Raw genomic sequence first — 18,971 nt, 5'->3', positions numbered from 1 at the left:
ATATATATATATATATATATATATATATATATATATATATATATATATATATATATATATATATATATATATATATATATATGCCCAGACACAGATTTCCTTACGCAAATACTCTTATATCTTGATATTATGCTCCAAATGCTGCATATATAAACAATATACACGAGAATTTGAGTTATACTGCCAAATTTGGTCAGTACAGAGGGTGGAACTCTCACGTCCCGTCAGGAATTTCTAGCACCTGGGACTCACAAGTCCCACCATCTGTCTTGGTCACTTTCTGTGCAAATACACTCATAAAATGTAACCAATTGATAAGAAAACACAAAAACATTGTTTTTCCATGGACCAGAATGTCATTTTATACAAAGAAAAATGTCAACAAAAATACAAAATATAATTATTATCAATCATTTAAGAAAAATGTCAACAAAATTACAAATATAATTATTATCAATCATTTATCAACAACAACACTACATAATGATAAATTGTATGGGATGAACATGAGTACAAAATTATAACAATTCTTATTTCACACACCATGGAACTGGTTGAAACAATTTTTCTTCTTGTTGCAACATAAAAAGACATTGCAAAGTGAACATTTGCTCTCTGGTCTGGATTCAATCTTATTACTTGTGCACACTTCACACCTTCCCCTCTTGTCCACAAAAATAATGTGATGTGCACCGGCATTCTGCATCCTGATGGATTCAGGCACAGAGAAGTTCAATGACTTTCTCTTTTTAGCTGGGACAGGAAGTGGACAGGGGTCTTCCAACTTTGGGTGGATATGACAAGATAATAAGGCTTTGACAAAGCTCCCTCCGAAAATTCAGAAGAGACATGGAAGATGAATTTAATAATTTAAAACTGACAAAACTATTTACAGTGGTTCTGTCTAGCAAACCAAAAAAAATTTGATGCCACTACTTTTTACTTTTTCGCCCAATACCATAAATAGCACAAAGCATGTCAGCTTTATCCACCCCACCCATTTTTTTTTATTGTAATCCACAATGGCTACAGGGCATTTTACCATCAGCTCGGTGCCATCTTTCTGGGTCCGCTTGACCGTCCCTTCATCTGTCCCATGAAAGTTGGACACAGCAGTCACTGCTTTGTTGTCCATCCATTTCATGACAACTGTCTTTCCGTCTGTCGAAACCCGTATGTCACTGTCTCCTGTCGTCAATGTTTTGTCTCTTACAAAATCTGGAAGTCCTTTTCTATTCCCCCTTATGGTCCCACAAGCATTTACACCATTATCAAATAAATGGTCCATAAGAGTTAATGATGAAAAATAGTTATCAAAATACACCTCATGTCCCTTTCCAAACAAATCCTCACACATACTGATCACAACACTCTCTCCCAATCCAAACCTATCCCTGTCACTCCGTCCATTCTTTCCCTGGTACACATCAAACTTGCTCACATAGCCATTCATATCCGCTCTCATCCAGTTTATAACCCCTCTTAATGGGTTTCATGGGGTTGTATTGTTTCAAACTACTCCTCCCTTTGAACAAAATCATGCTCTCATCAATGCTTTGCACCTTATTTACATTATACAACTGTACAAATTTATGATTCAGTTCCTGAATCAATGGACGCAGCTTGTAAAGCTTATCCATATTTCCAGCTGGTGTACAGCCAGATTATCATTAATGTATAAACATGAGAGAATCTGGTCGAACCGATTCTTAGTCATTGCATCAGAAACCAGACGCACATTCCAATCTGGAGCTTGTTTCCAGTAATGGACCCAGGAGGGTAAGCAATGATATCCCATGAGGATATTTATACCAAGAAATCCTAGCATTTCGGTTCTCTGGATAGTGGCAATTTCATTCCTCTGTGAAAATAAAAAAAAGAAAAGCATAGAGAATGTTAGTCAAAGCCATAAGAGGAGAGACACAACGGAGCTCAGACATGGGTTGCCTTTATTATGCCCTAAATAGGATTAATAAAATGCATAATTTATCTGTCTGTATTTTTGATAGCACATTTGACATTCATGGGATGTTTACACAACCAAACCAATGGCAACAATTATGTGTCAATAATCTGGGAATATTACAGGAAGTTTCTATTGTAAGCAGTAAAATTGAACCAAATAATTTTTTTTTCAGTGATACAACGACAAGTACAATTTTCCATTTTAGAATAAGCTAAGTTTAATTTCCAACATAGACTTCATCTGTAGCTGGTTTTTATACAGGTTGGTTTGCTCCAGTATGTTGTCTACAGATGAGCCCATAAATGTCATAAACACATCAAGAGGTTGTTCAATCTTGGAGAATTCTGATACCTTTGGACCTGTGGATAGAGGATAATATTGTCATTCATTACGCACTGGATATGTAAAAACATTACCGTTAACACTTAGTTTGATTTACTAGCGCCATTGATTTGTGTTAGGTGTGTTATAACGCTATAGAACATGAATAAAGACTTACTGCATGTAAATAAGTAGAACTCACCTTCAAGTTCTGCAAAAGTGTCCTCCAATTGTGCTTTGGCAATTGCTTTCCACACTTTGTCGGCGCCTCTACATTTAGAGGTAGTCGCTGCTGGCTGGGATCCCTCATCTGCACTTTCATCACTGGACACATCAGCATCAAAATCTAACCGATCAGCAGGCTGACTCGACTGTCCAGTTGGCTCTGGCAAAACAAACTCAGGATCAACATCGTCTACATCAGAGTCGGATTCATCATCAGTAAGAGCACTGTTGTAATCAGATGGAAGTGCCTCCATTTGAATCAAGGCTTCATCTAGATTGTAACGCTTGCTAGTTTTTCGAATGACTTGTTTTTGATCCTCCATCTATTGAAAAAATAAGGACGAAATGTCTATACAATAAATCCAGCAATGCAGGTAAAACCCAGAAATATATGCCAGGGGGAATGGGGGCAGTGGTGACTATTGAATTACTGACTACTGCAAAAACATTAGAGACTGTGGAGTAAAAGTATTGCTTTAGTTAGGCCTGACTTTTTAAAAATCCAACAATGTTGATTTACATTAAAAATAGATCGAGAAATGATGAGATAAAGAGTAATTATAATAAAAGTATTCTTAACATTTTTCATCGTCAGTATAAAAGTGTATGTAATTTATTATATTTTACTACTAAAATCTTTTTCTAGATCAATATTTTCAAAACGAATACCTGATTTAGATATTGATAATAAATTAAAAATGACTTTAAAATACAAAGAAAGAGCATTTTGCATAGTAATAATGAGAATACCACAAAAAAAATGCATTTGAGCATGTAAAACAGTACTCGGGACTTGTGCGTCCCACTGGTGGGAAAACCCTGACGGGACTCACACGTCCCACTAACAAAAACGTGGTTTCTTATCTACCGGTGCGCGTGGCAGCATGGATAACAGTGTGTAATTACTAATCTACCACAAATTAAACCGTAAAAAAATTCCCAAGTATAAATATCACACTGAAGAAAAATCATCTAGAGGAGAAAATCCATACTTACATTCAGGGTCCTTTAGATTTACAAAGCGTCGATGAAATCACAACAAAGATTCAAACGATGCCTATCGAGGCCAATCCTGGTGATAAAAGGGAAGCTACTACCTCCGTTCACGCCGTAGTAGTATTAAAATTTCCCAAACTTCGTTTGGAAGGGAGATAATACAATAAAATGAAGCCGGGACGTGTACGAGTATTAAACGAAATATATAATAATATAATAATAATATAATGAACTTATATAGCGCCTAGTTCCAATTTGGAATTGCTCACTGGCGCTTTACATCAACACATCATGTATGATATACAAATATAGAACTGGCATGTTAAAACCACACAAATTCGATGATAACATAATATATTATAATAAAATACATACTAAGAGTCCAAATTATATGCCCTACAGAAAAGCTCAGTTTTTAACCGTTTTCTAAAGATAGGTGGATTTTCACTATTTTTAGTTTCAATATTGATGGAGTTCCACAGTCGGGGGGCATGGTGGTCAAAGGATTTCTCATGAAAAACTAACGATTTTGGGGGTTCCCTTAGGATATTTAAATTGGCAGATCTTAAATTTCGACTGGGTTCATAAAGGTGGATAAGTTCCTGAAGGTAAACAGGAGCGGAATTGTTTAAGCAATTGAAAACATGGGTGAGTATTTTAAATTCAATCCTAAACTTTACAGGTAGCCAGTGTAGGTCCTCCAAAATCGGTGTTATATGCTCACGCTTTTTAGATAACGTTACCAATCGAGCTGCTTTGTTCTGTATCTTTTGGAGTCGATTAATGACATTATTATCACAACCATAGAGCAAGCTATTGCAATAATCAAGGCGGGTAAGAATCAAAGAGACCACAAGAAGTTTAGTAGTATCAATATCAAGAAGCCTTCTAATAGCACCAATAGATCTAAGGTAAAGATTGCAGGATCTAGTTACATTAGTGACATGGGCAGACATGTTTAATTTGGTATCGAATAAAACTCCTAAGTTTCTCACAGGTTCTTTAGTGATGGGAATTACACAATCAGAAAGATTCAGGTTAAGCGTGGAAAGGTCCACGAAGCCCCGTCTTGTAATTTGCAACACCTCTGTTTTATTTTCGTTTAACCTGAGTTTGTTGCAACACATCCAGTCACTTATCTCAGAGATACAATTTTTTATATCCGTTATAACATTGAGATGATTGTCGATATTAATGGGAAACAGTAATTGGGTGTCGTCTGCGTAAAAATGGTACTTAATAAAATATTTTGAGATGATGTCACCTAATGGTCTGATATAGAGGGTGAATAAAGAGGGTCCCAGAACTGAACCCTGTGGTACACCAAAAGATAGGGGACAAGGAGAAGAGAAGTCATGTCGATTTACAGACACTGATTGAATTCTGTCAGAGAGGTAAGAAGAAAACCAGTCAAGGACAGTACCCCCAAATCCGTATAGTGTCTTAAGTCTGTCAATTAAAAGAGTATGGTCTATTGTGTCAAAAGCAGCACTAAGGTCGAGTAGTATGATAATAACATCATCATTTTTCCGACATAAATGATTTATGATATCATTATGGATTTTAATAAGAGCAGTTTCAGTGCTGTGAAAGGGGCGATAAGCAGACTGAAATTTAGAGAACAAATTGTGTTCATTCAAAATCGTGTTAAGCCTGAAAGCAACAATTTTCTCAATTAGTTTAGACATGAGGGTGAGATTCGAGACTGGTCGATAATTATTTGGGTCTTCTTTGTCAAGGCTAGATTTCTTTAATATGGGAGTGACAATAGCATGTTTAAGATTATTAGATACCTCACCAATAAACAAACTAGCATTTACAATATGAGTAAGAACGGGAACCAAAATATCAGCACAAGAAAGAACAAGCCATGAAGGAATGGGATCTATTGGGCTGGTTGTTTTGGAGCATTGTCTCAGCGCAGACAGTACTTCTGTTTCAGTGGCGGGTTCAAATTCGTCGAATGCTGCTCCGGCTGGAAGTGCATTAGTTTCATTTATTTGTGCTTTCATTATCTCTTCTTTGTCCAAATTATTCCGAATACCTGAAATTTTATCTCTAAAGTGTAGAGAGAAACTATTTGCGGTAGCAATAGGGTCCTCGAAATTATTTGAAGGATGATCCTTCATCAGTTTGTTCAGGGTGGCGAACAGTTCACGTGAGTTTCGTTTGGCACTTGTTATTTTATTTTTAATGTATGTTTTTTTACATGATAGAATTAATTTGTTCCGTTTGTGTTTTAGTCTTAAATAAATTTGATTATGAATTTCTAATTTGGATCGACGCCAAATCCGTTCGGCAGATCTGAGTTGATGTTTCAGTGTTTGTAACTCGTTGCAATACCACTCGGTGTTTGGTCGAAGAATAATTTCTTTCGTGACCGATGGACACAGCTCATCGAACACAGTTTTCAGTGAATTATTATATGTGTTTACCATATCGTGAACATTATCACAACTCTTAACAGAGGCGAGTAAACCCAAAGACCTAATGGATTCTTGAAATGTTTCTTTATTTAGTGATTTTGTTTTCCGGTATGTGATCGTTTTCTTGACGGTTGTTTTGCATTCGATTTTTAGATTTAAAGCAATCAGGTTATGATCTGAAATTGTGCGATCCAAAACGTCAACGTTATCAATTATTTTGTTATCTTTCCTGGAAATTATTAAGTCTAAGATGTGCCCCGCCTTGTGAGTTCCGTCCTTTACATATTGTCTTAAATTGTGACTATCTAAAATATCCTTTAACTTCAAACATTTTGTATCCGTTAGATCGTCCATATGCTTTGAGGTGACTGTGTACAAATGATACTTATGGTGACATAATATATCTATTGAGGAACTTCCAGTATTGGGGAAACATAAAATATGTATGTGTCTCCCTAACACTGGTTATTTATTTCATTCACTCAATATACCGGTATATTATAATGTCACCAAAAAGAGCATTGGTACATGGGCATGTCAAAGTCAATGTTCCGTTGAGCATGTAAGGGAAGACATAAAGGACAAAGACAACAGCCTGCGGATTGAATGTGGTGTGGGATGGAGAGAGGCAGTGCACGTTCAAAATATTGGGGGTCTCAACAACTCCAGGCTGCTTCAGTAGCCTGTTACATATTGACACGGACACCACAGTTTTGATTGTTTTGTTTTTAAGGGTTTTACGGCGCTTGCAACACATTAAGGTGTTTGCAAAAAGGAATGGATTTGCCCCTGATACTTCCACTTCTTTACATTGATCAATCAGCTTCCTGATAGGCTTCATAGTGTCAATGGGAACCAAGATGGGTACCAATTTTTTTTAGCCTTTACCGGCCTGGTAGGCCAATTTGAATTGCTTAAAAAGATCCTTTTCCATTGGATCTTTGACGACTCGAACATGTCAAGGATCAACCCATGAGTCATTGGCAGCTTCTTCCCATTCTTGCAGGGTAAACCTTACAGGCTCACCTCCTCTCCTTGCATTGAACATGGCCAATCTGCTCACAATCAAATTACGCATCTTTACAAAATTGTGATGATCCTATTTCTTGAACTCATCATCTGACAATTTGTACATTTCGTGCAAAATGAATACTCTTAACTTGGAAATGTCTTCCTCATTCGGCGTTAAGCAGCTTGGGACATTGTGGATGATGTACAGGGCATTTCCTCAGTTTTTAAGGGAAAAGAGAATGGAAATAAAGGGAAATCCTTTAATGCATCCCACCCCCTTGAAACGCTTTTACTCAATTGCATATAACGCTGATGTAGAATCCGAATGCGATTGATAGTCATCGGCACTGAAATCTTGTCTTCATCAATTTCAAAATGTTTTAACATTTCCCTTACTGCTGTTGAATAAGAGTAACTCTTTCCTTTTCCAGAAAGTCTTTTAAAGGGACCTACATATTTTGATGGAGATGCACTGACGTTTGATGAAGTGAATTACAGATCCAGTATACAACTGTTTTTTTTTTTCAGCCAAAGAGGCAATAAATATTGAAGCGCTTTCTGCCGAGTGAGATTTGAAAATTTTTGGTTTTTGTTCCCTTACAAAAATCAAAACACAACAGGAATTTTCTACTTTAGTTTTCTTTGCCATCGAGGTCCCGTTGCCATGCCAACTCAACAGTGAAAAAAACACGAAATTCTGAATCATCATTTTATCTAATTTTAGTTTTCCGTCAGTGAGTGAGCAGCAGTATTTGATTTCTTCTTAGATAGGTTACATATATCAGTTAAAGACTTTAGGTAGAAATCATACAAGAAAAAAGATTAAAAACAAAACTGATAACTGCCAATCTGGCCATATCTCATGTAAGAATGGCTAGATTCTGAATCGCAACTCGAAACAAAATCTGGTCAGTGCTAAAAATAGCAAAACCTATATGTTTTGAGAAGTCCTATTTTAGGTTCGAATTTTAATTGCAAGCGGACTGTGTATTTGTGACAGAAGACAATTATTTCAAAAAATGTCTTTAGGTTCACCCACCTTGTGTGACATTTTTCAAGAGGACATATTGCTAAATTAAAAATATTTTCAAAGTTTTTGTGTGGTCACCGTTATACGGGTTTCCACAATGGTCATCCTAATTCAGCAAGTTGTGTAAAGATCGCTGTTTAATAGCTTTTCATAATTAATTCGCAAAACTAACTGAGAAGAAACTTCGAACTGAAATGTATACAATGGTACTGTTTTTTAACTGCTAAGTCTAAAAATAGGATGGGAATGATCGATTGTAATAAGGCGACCGATTTTGGTCACCTTAATTCCAAAGTTGTGTGAAAACCAGGTTTAAGAAGACCAAATGTCACCTTAATACTGGATTAGTAGATATATATATATATATTATATATATATATATATTATATATATATATATATATATATATATATATATATATATATATATATATATATATATATATATATATATATATATATATATGAACATTTGAAAGATAATTAAGATTATTTGACTTCTACAACGTTTTTATCGAGCGTTGCTCTCATCAGGAAGTGGAAGTGAAAGTAGATTGTTGTGTTTTCGTATTTTCATAGATTCGTGTTTATGGAGGTTCGTAATTACATAAAAGGTGTTTGTTTCTATGTCTGCGTGAGGATGTTAGTTCGTTTCTTCTGTTGAGTGTTGCTATGTTCGGTTTAGTGATGATGAAGAATTTTTCTTCCAAGCAGAGGTTGCAAATCTTAGAAGAGGGGGAGTACGACTCTGCTCTGGAGATGATTTTCCATGTGATGCTGTGTTGTATGTTTTTTTCTTTGAGGTTCCAAATGTGTTCGCTTAGTGTAGTAGAATGTCGTTTGTGTAGGTTTCTGAAGGAAGATGTATGTAGGTTGTATCTGGTTTTGAATGAACACTCGGTGAGGCCAATGTATTGTTCTTGTTTTGGTGTGTCTGGTCGTGTAACTGTGGCTTGATAAATTACGTTTTGAGTCAGACAATTGCCGTTTAGTGGGCATGTTGCCTGGGTCCTACAGTTGCATTTTTTCTCTAGGTTGTTGCTGGGCTGAGCTGGCTGTGATAGTTTTCGGTTATTGTTGGAGGAAATGATGTTTTGTATGTTTGACATGCAGGTGTATCCTATTATGATTGTGTTTTTGTTCATGATTGGGTGTAGAATGTGACGGGAGGGAAGCATTTTTGTAGTAGATTGAAGAATTTGTTACCGATAGAAGTTGTCACATTCTTGCTGTAGGGTGGGTTGAACCATGTTATGTGTCGTTTTCTTTGTCGTTTTTTTTTGGGGTGGTAATGGTCTCTTCCTCATATTTTAGTTTGTAGTTATATCCACTTTTTTGTAGTGCGTTTGTGTACGGTGGGATTGCATCGTTGAATATGTTGTTGTTTGTAGAGTTGTTAGACAGTCGTTTGTTAATGCCTCGGGGATGTTTTTTATTATAGATGGCAGATGATTGTTATGTCTATGAACGTACAATGGGATGTTGTTGGGTTTTGAAAATGGTTGGTAGGTGCCGTCGTTTAGGTTGATGGTTATGTCCAGGAAGTCTAATGTTTTTTTGTTGGCTTCGATTGTAATTTTCAGATTGTTGTCCCGGAAAATTTTGCATATTTTTTTCTTTATTAATTCTGTCTGTCTAGGTGTTTTATTGCACAATGCGAGTCCGTCGTCCCTGTATAGTCCAATGTTTATATCGAGATTTTGCATTTGAGAAAGTAGATATAGTCCGACGAGCTCGCATTGTTTCTGCCCCGTCGTAGCTTCCCATGGTGACATCAAAATTTGTTGATTTTTTTTGTCCATGCTATTCCATTATTGTAAAGTGATGTATTCTTCGAGTGCAGGATAATATGGATTTCTTCTTCGGGGATGTTGTCGAAGGTTTTTGCGAATTGTAGTGCTTTGAGGAGTAGGGTTTTGGTGATTGAAGGGTAGAAATTACAGATGTCAAAGATGATTGTGTTTTGTCGTTGTTTATTTTCTGTGTTTCTGTACCAGTTGATAACTTCAGCGGTGTTTCTCCATTGGTTGAATTCGGTTTCCTTGACGATTTTGGTGTTGATTCTGTCTAAAATCTGTTTACTTATTTTTCCGATTTGTCATTTGCATGGGTTTATGAGACGGCATTGTACGTTGTTGCGAAAGTTTGGTTTATGGTCTTTGATAGTGATGAAGGCATTAGATTTTGATGTGGTGTCTATTCTGTCACTTAGCTGTAGGTTTTCGGCGATGCTTTTGTCTTCTGCTGTAATGTCAGGTGTCGTAGGTGGTGTTTGTTTCTTGTACTCTGCTTGTATATTTTTGTCAAGTAAATGTGTGTATTCCATAGGGGTGAGCTTGTAGAAATTTGTGGTTTTGTCAGCGGCGACGTAAACATTGGAGTCTTGATGTATTGATCGTATGTCTTGTTGTAGTTTGTTTTGGAAGGTGTCGTTGATTTGTCTGAATTTTATGTTTTGAATGATGTCTGTCATTCCATCCTCGAATTGTCGTAGTTCAGGTATGGATGGGGCTGGTCTGGTAGATCTAAATCCAAAAGTTTCTTTATTTTTAACTGTTTGGTCAGGGTTTAAGTAGAAAAAAGCTCGCCATCTGGTGTTTCTTATAAATTGTTCTGTTTTGTTGATTAGAGATTTTAGGTATTGTTTGCTTGTCGGGATCGGGAGGTTCTTTGTCGAGTAATCAAAATTAGTACTTACGAGGTTCATTTCTGGTTAAAATAAAGTGCTCAACAGGAAAGTAGAACTGGAGCAAATATATAAATTATAAAAACAAAAACCATGAAATAATAGTGCTCAACTTGAGCACTATTATTTCATGGTTTTTGTTTTTATAATTTATATATATATATATATATATATATATATATATATATATATATATAAAAAAAAATATATATATGTATATATGTAATTTTTTATCAGAAAAGAATATGGGAAAAAGACAGGCAATTTTATACTAAAGTGAATTGTGGTTATTGATAGTAATAACTGAAATAGCAAAATAATGCTATCAATAAATTGTATACCCCCTCCCCTCCCCCCTCCCAAAAAAACCCCAAACAAACTCGGGTTATCTGCTAATCCAAAGACGTTTTGAATCACTTACATTCAATTATAGATATATCCTAAGTTTGCTGTCCAATCTTGAGGTTAAAATGTTTAGTCAAAATTTCTAAAAATTGCTAGTCAGACAGTTTGTAAATATAGCTCAACCTAACGTCAAACAACAGCTAAAATTGTCATAATCCTGTTCATTAGAACTCTAAAATCTGCATAGAGAGCGGTCTTTCATTGCACTTCTGTATCATTGCTAAATTTTGTTGGGTATCCGATGTTGATGACTTTTCTGTTTATTCCTGTGAAAGCTGTCCAGTCTTTTCTCTTTGGTTTGTGTCAATACCCATGTACCACAGTTGTAAATTAATATGGACTTTATCAGGGATTATTACATCTTGATCTTCACTGGTTTTATACTTTGTTTTTTCTTATCCACATGTTCATAAGTTTGTAAAGGGCGTTTGTTGAGAGCATTTTTCTTCTTTCAACATCCTCTTTGTCTTCGATAAATGACCCTAATTTTTTGTTGATTTCCAACCATTGAATAAATTTAACCACAGTTTTCTGTCTGTTTATTGTTCATTGTACACTCAAATAAGACAAATGATATTTGCAAAAAGGAGTCTCTTGGAAAGATTTCTGCAGGAGTTGACTGCCCTTATCTAGAGCGGTATCTTATATGTCATTGTCTTAGCAGTGCATGTCTCTTGCCTATTATTCAGATATAGTTGAGCAAGACTGAATTGGTGGCAATGATTGCAAAACGTTGGCCCTGAACAAACACAACTTAGAAATGAATGAATTCCTGGGTGTTTGCAGTGGTGGATATTATATGAGTGCGAAAACATAAAAAACAAGAAAGATTGCCTAACAGGCGATTTTGTCATTATCTACACATTTGTCTGTTATGTGACAAAGGCCCAAGGCTGAAAGTCATAGTTTAGCATTGTCTTACTTGATGAACCATACTTAATATTTGGCTAGCCCTATTTGTACTACGACTGCGAATAGCGCTGGAGCCTATTTGTACTCCTACTAAAAATAGAATCTGCGTAATTACTAAAAATAGAACATTTTATATGGATAGAACTGCAATATACAGATTATAGTTTTGGGAATAAAAAGGTATTACGGTTACCAGCTTGGCGTTTTTAATACATTTTAAGTTCATTGTGTGAGTAATAGCGCTGGTGGTAGGGACTAAGTGGGAAGTAATAGCACCAGAGAGAGGAATACAGTAGCAAATACAACTAAGAAAATAGAAAAACAAAATCACAAACATGCAGGTTTCTGTTACCAGCCATCACGGGCAAGGAACACAATTTATTATGAAAAAATAATTATCCCACAACTAGAATACACTAGTCTGTATAAGATAAAACCTCTGATAAGCAAGGAAATCATAACAACAAATAATAATAGTAATAGTGTACACATCCCATGGCTGACAATAAACGATTGGAAACAAGACAAAGTTTCTTGGGCACTTGGGATTAAATAATAAATATATCTAAGAGACTGCACACCCCTGCAGCCACAAAGTCCTCGCCACCTAGGTCCATTATGACTGAGATTTAATTAAAGAACAAATCCCAGTTAGAGACTGCACACCCCTTCAGCCATACAATCCTTGGTACGAAGGCCACCCCAACTTGAGATTTAATAATGTCTATAGTCAAATGTCTGTCATTTAATGTGCACAACGCGTACGTTTTGTCAGAATGATATTTAAAAAAATAAGCCAGGCATTGTCTGTAAAAAAAATTCTTAGGTCTTCTTCGTCACAAGTCACAATATTGTCGTCAATGTCATCAATATATTTTAAAGATTCACGGTCAATTTTCAATGACTTATTAAATACTGAGATAGCTAATTCTGGTTCAATTAAAATAAGTTTTAAATAGTATAAAATGTCTGAACCAACCAAATGTCTTCTTTTCACTGTCCCTGTCTGGTCAGTCTGTGTGTCCATAACGTCTGTGGTCTCTGTCTGGTCAGTCTGTGTGTCCATAACACCTGTGATCTCTGTCTGGTCAGTACGTGCATTTACAATGTCTGGTGTCTCTGAAAGGTCAGAAAGAGGGTTGGAATGGGGATTTGTCTGTATTAAGTCAGTCATGTCAACAATGTCAAAGTCCTTATCTTCAGAGACAAAGAGTCAAAAACTGTTCCAACAGGGAGATTCTTTGCAGAAACTGATGTTCTCCCATAACTTGAAACAAGCTATTGATCCTGTTTGTCACTGAAGATACAATTCTATACCGTCCTTCCTGTGTATTTGTCACACGTCGTTCTGGTACAATGTCAATTTCAGGTTGGTCATGGATTTCCAGTCTTTCTTCCATCAGTCTGCTTTTCCTTAAGAAACGAGAATCCCTAAACATGTCAGCAGTATAGAGTGACTGTCCAAGGTAATGTCGAAGAGAAAATATATGTCTACAGGTCAAATGAAATCTAGAAAAGAACTCACAATTGCAGTCTGACTCAGTAGCTGCGAACGATTGTCCATGGAGTGAGTTTGATGTGATCTGAAATTCTTGTGATATCTGAGTGTCATGCTGTTCTTTAAAATTGTTTAAAAATGCATCAACTAGCTCTGAGGACAAGTCTTGATTGTGCAATGTTCGCTTCACAGCAGTTGATGCATGGAATGCACAGATTTTAACAAAAGATGCAGGAAAGGTTTCACAAACTGCTGCAATCTCTCTGCAAAGTCCTTGGCAATAAAAAACACAGATGGTTCACAATTATAATCAGACATCACAGACTTAAAAAAACTCAAACAAGACAAAAGACTCATACCACTCTCATTCCTGACAAAACCATGTAACACAGGACGACATCTATGCACATAACATTCACAAGTGGATACAAATATCGGTTTACTTTATATGCTGCATCCATAGCAAGAACATCACAAAAAACACTCAAATCACGCCTCATTCTTCCCGTTACGTAAAACAAATACTCAAAACCGCCATCCTCATTCACACTGAACTTTGTTACACCTCCTTCCTCCTCTATCTCTCTCAGTAATTCCTGTACAGTCTCACTGTTCATCCTGTCAATATCAGTCTTGAACAATCTCCGCTGAAAATTTTCTACATTTTTAGGCAATACATTTTTTCCTTGGTTTACTTTATATGTTGCATCCATAACAAGAACATCACAAAAAACACTCAAATCACGCCTCATTCTTCCCGTTACGTAAAACAAATACTCAAAACCGCCATCCTCATTCACACTGAACTTTGTTACACTTCCTTCCCCCTCTATCTCACTCAGTAATTCCTGTACCGTCTCACTGTCCATCCTGTCAATATCAGTCTTGAACAATCTCCGCTGAAAATTTTCGACATCTTTAGGCAATACATTTTTTCCTTGGTTTACTTTATATGTTGCACCCATAACAAGAACATCACAAAAAACACTCAAATCACGCCTCATTCTTCCCGTTACGTAAAACAAATACTCAAAACCGCCATCCTCATTCACACTGAACTTTGTTACACCTCCTTCCTCCTCTATCTCACTCAGTAATTCCTGTACCGTCTCACTGTCCGTCCTGTCAATATCAGTCTTGAACAATCTCCGCTGAAATTTTCGACATCTTTAGGCAATACATTTTTTCCTTGGTTTTATTGAATGTATTGCCTAAGTTGGGTCGTGGACACCTTTGTTTCAGCCATAGCCTTCACTGTCTTGTTCTCGAGGGGCCGGCGATTCTCCGGATAAAGTGAGGATGTCTAAATGTAAAAAGAAAAAAGATTAAAGTACCGTAAACCGGGGGGCAAAGAATGCCACATCAAGAGGCTGGCATTTTTCGGTGCTGTTGGGCGGCAATAGAACAAAACGAATATTGTGCTTTGTGCATTTCTGAATAACAGAATCGTTCATATGCAAACTTAAATTGTCTCCTATTATCACTTTAGTTCCCTGAAGACGTCTGGCCCATGGAATAACTAAAGTGATGAACCAATTCTCGAAAGCAAACGCCATCCATCCTACCACTTTTACTCCTGTTGAATCTGGTCCCGGTCGGACCTCCAGATCACCAAGACTCATATCAATGTTGGGATTTATAAATAACATAAGGGGGCAGAAGTTTGCCATTTGCAGTACCGGCAAACATAAACGAAATGTTCCCTTTGGAATAGTTTATTATTCTCTCTGGATATTTAATCCCTCTTCTAAAAACAAATTTTTTGACACCCGGGTCGTCACAAAGGTTTGTTTCGTCGTAGTTTAAGATATGACTTGCAGGCACACCTAAGCGTTTCATCAAGTTACCAAAGTACTTTTTTATTTCTTCTGGTTCCAGTTCGGCTCTAGCACGCTTAATCTTTTGACACATTCTGTTTGATAGAACAGCATTTCTTTTTAGAAAAGAAGACACCCAATCATTTAACGGTACATTGTTTTAAAATCTTTTTACTTGTTGGCCTTTTGTGTTGAGGTATGACGAGACAACCAATTTAATATCATTTTTCTCGAGTGGCATGCCATAATCAGCACAAGTAATCAAATGTTGTGAAAGCTTATCCTCTTCCTCTGGGGTTAAAACTGTTTGCCCTCCACATTTATTGGTATGTATCCTACCAAAAGGATAATGGAGGGAAGAATTGAAGGAAAGAGAGGCAGAGGAAGACAAAGGAAATCCTGGACAGATGGCATCAAGGAAGCTACAGGACGGCGCATGGCAGACTGTAACGAGGCTGCAATGGACCGTGAAGGATGGAAAGCCATGACATCCGACCTCTGGAAAGAGATGGAACCCGGGTAAGGTAAGATCCTACCAATCTTATTGTACAGAGTGCGGTAAAGAATGTTGTAGTTTTTAGCCACTGTTCTTACATCAAACTGTTTTGTATCATTGACAGCTTGAAGTAGAGTTTCCTCAGTATAGTTTTTATATTGACTGAAGTAAAAAGATATCGCTCTAATATAGTGACACCTAACTAATACTAGACATCACTTCTGCATGTTGGTAATCGCAAAAATAAAAAGACTAAAGTGGTCAATGCTGAGCGAAGTAATTTTACTAATGTTTTCACTAGCAACCAAGTTGCCACATTGGATTTTCTTTCTTTACTTTTTAAAAAAATGTTCTGCTAATGTGCAATCTACATTTAAAATAAATGTGACATCTTTCATTTCTTCTAATTCTAAACAGACACGATTATTAAACATATCCACTTCACATCTCAACAACAGGGACAATTTTTTTCATTTCTTGAGGCAGCCTTTTCTTACTTCTTTTAATTTTCATTTTTTAAAAGCTTCTTTATTGATTTGTTTATAAGTTCTATTGTTCTTCTTATTATTTCATTGTCGATATCATTTTCATCAGCATACTTTTACCATGTTCTTACGCTCTTACAGCAGAGCGATACCTAATACCTGCCTTTAAAATGCTACTAAAATTGAACAATTAAAGTAAAAGGTTTGACAAAAGATCCACAGTACAAATGCTAAAACAATTATAAAGTGAAGCTACCTCGAGGCTCGAGGAACATTGGGGGTAAGATCTCCCGCCCATACTGGGTACTGGGACTGGGAGTCTAGTCAACTTGAATTTCAAGGAGAGGAGTAGTATCTAGATGTAGTATTAGAAGAAGAAGAGCATGTTTAGGTTCAACAAGTCATCAATCATCATAGTAGTCTAGATACCCATGCCTAGATTTTGATGAGTGAGAATGACGAGAAATGAGTTGCCACATAATTAAGGAAAAAATTGTTGTATCTAGTTTACTTACCTTTTTTGTTGACTTTTTAATAAAAAGTATATTATTCTCATTTTCTTCAATTTCGATAAAAGATGAGAATGTCTCGTTTACCGAGAGAGCCATTTTTTGTGCTTCACACTTCACTTTAAACACATAAGAGTGCTGGGAGTACAGATAGGGAAAGGAGCGGTGGTTTGCAACTTTAAACACATAAGAGTGCTGGGAGTACAAATAGTGAAAAGCGGTAGTTTTCCCTATTCGTAGTTGTAGTTTACCCTTTATTCATTACATTTTGTCTGGCTCCCTTAGGCACTTTTAGCTTTTGGATATTTGTTTCACAGCAAAAGCAATGATGAATTAACTATAAAAATGTAGAGTAATAAATAGTCATTTTATTTTATTGGGTGCATTTCAATCTTTGTCAAATTGTCAAGGATCTAACATTATATTTATTAGTTTCAACATTTGTTAATGTTCATGAAAATATTCATAATTTATTTCGTAATACAGTAATGACATATTTGATTTCAACTACTAAAACATTGTGTAACTGCAGGCCATGTGTATGTTCAAACCCTTCAAAGAAATTAAAGTTATGTAAAAATGACTCCATTTGACATGTGCGCTCAATTTATATAATGTATCATAAAGTTTTGTTTCCATTATGATTAATGAAGAACTGGACATTGAGACACACTTTTAAATTTTAAATTAAAAAAGAAAAAGAAAAAATAGTAGATTATATACAATTTTAGATGTTTAAAAATTTTGAAAAGCCTGACAATAGCATCAGGAAAATATTCCACACAAAAGTTATCTATATATTTAATATGTTAAATTTTCTGACAATCCTTTATAATGTTTTTTCAAAATACAGACAAAAAAACATATATGCCATGGAATATTATTTTGATTTTCTAATTTTCATTTATAATCATCGTTTTGGATGCCTCAGTTGTTTCTATTTTTGTTCCTTGCAAAAACTTAACATATTTTATACTTCTTTTACAGCTGTTAAGGCTAAAAAAATTTCTTTGGCATTGTAGATCTTTTTTAGGAAAAAACATGTGAATCTTGAGTGATCATCTTTTCTGATTAGAATATCCTCGTAGTGTGAATTAAAATGAAAATATGTTTAGATAAACCCATAATAATTGTGATGTGTTGTGCCAAGGTATTTATTGAGTATATTATTATAACAGAATAGGTTGCATTGCTAAACACAAGTTGAAGTGACCTTGATTTGCATTGCATGTTTTGGGATTCAAATATTATTGTACAATTCATTCATGTTAAAATAGGAATCAAACAATTCAATTCAGTAAATGAGTGGGACATGATAATATATTGCTGAATTACATTTATTATTATGCATTTGTGTGCCATGTAATAAAACAGATTCTTAGAACCATGATGCACAATGAGTAATTTATTAGATAAGGTTAGTTAAGGGCAAAGATTACCAGTAAAAATAAGATGAAAAATTACATGGTAAGGTAAAACAGTTTAGGGTATCTGGTTGAGCAATATCAAGATAGAAATACTGATTTGTATTTCGGTACTGATTGATGATTATTTTTACATTTATAATGTACAATATATTACGATTTCCACCCAACTCTGAAATGATTCAACATGATTTCTACCATTCTTAGAGGACAAGGGCATAGAGATATAAGTTATGTGTCATTTAATTTTTGACAGAATATTCAATAGAATATTACTGTTATATCAAGATAGTTTACTCTATATGACTACCCCCATCTGGTATCATGGTAGGCTGAAACAGCTGCAGAATAGTTAAAATAAAGTTGAAATGATCAGAAATGTAAAATTGCAGACTTAAAGTTTAGTAGGAGACATATTCATTGGAATTAAAAACGCCTACCTATAAATTCAACCAGTTTCATAATTTTGACTTACGATTCAATTTTTAGTAACCAATTCACCCCGACATAACACTAATACCAACTGAAGACTGGTGGATCAAATTTATAAAGGAATTCATAATGGATTATTTTCATTGTATCATATTATTGTAGCCTCATCGAATATTAGGTTGCTACAAGCTATGGACTGTAAAACGTAATGTACATAAATTAATATAACAGTTTTAAACGAGAACATAAAACACCAAACAGGGAATGTTTTAGGCTCGAAACTTCTTGGGTGAAGAAGGGTTTTAAGCCCAAAACATTTTGTGTCTGGTATTT

The sequence above is a fragment of the Berghia stephanieae genome, chromosome 4, assembly GCF_034508935.2.
Source record: "Berghia stephanieae isolate SIO BIC M18660-M18661 chromosome 4, UCSD_Bste_1.3, whole genome shotgun sequence".
Classification (NCBI taxonomy): domain Eukaryota; kingdom Metazoa; phylum Mollusca; class Gastropoda; order Nudibranchia; family Aeolidiidae; genus Berghia; species Berghia stephanieae.
This window is presented reverse-complemented; position numbering follows the sequence as displayed.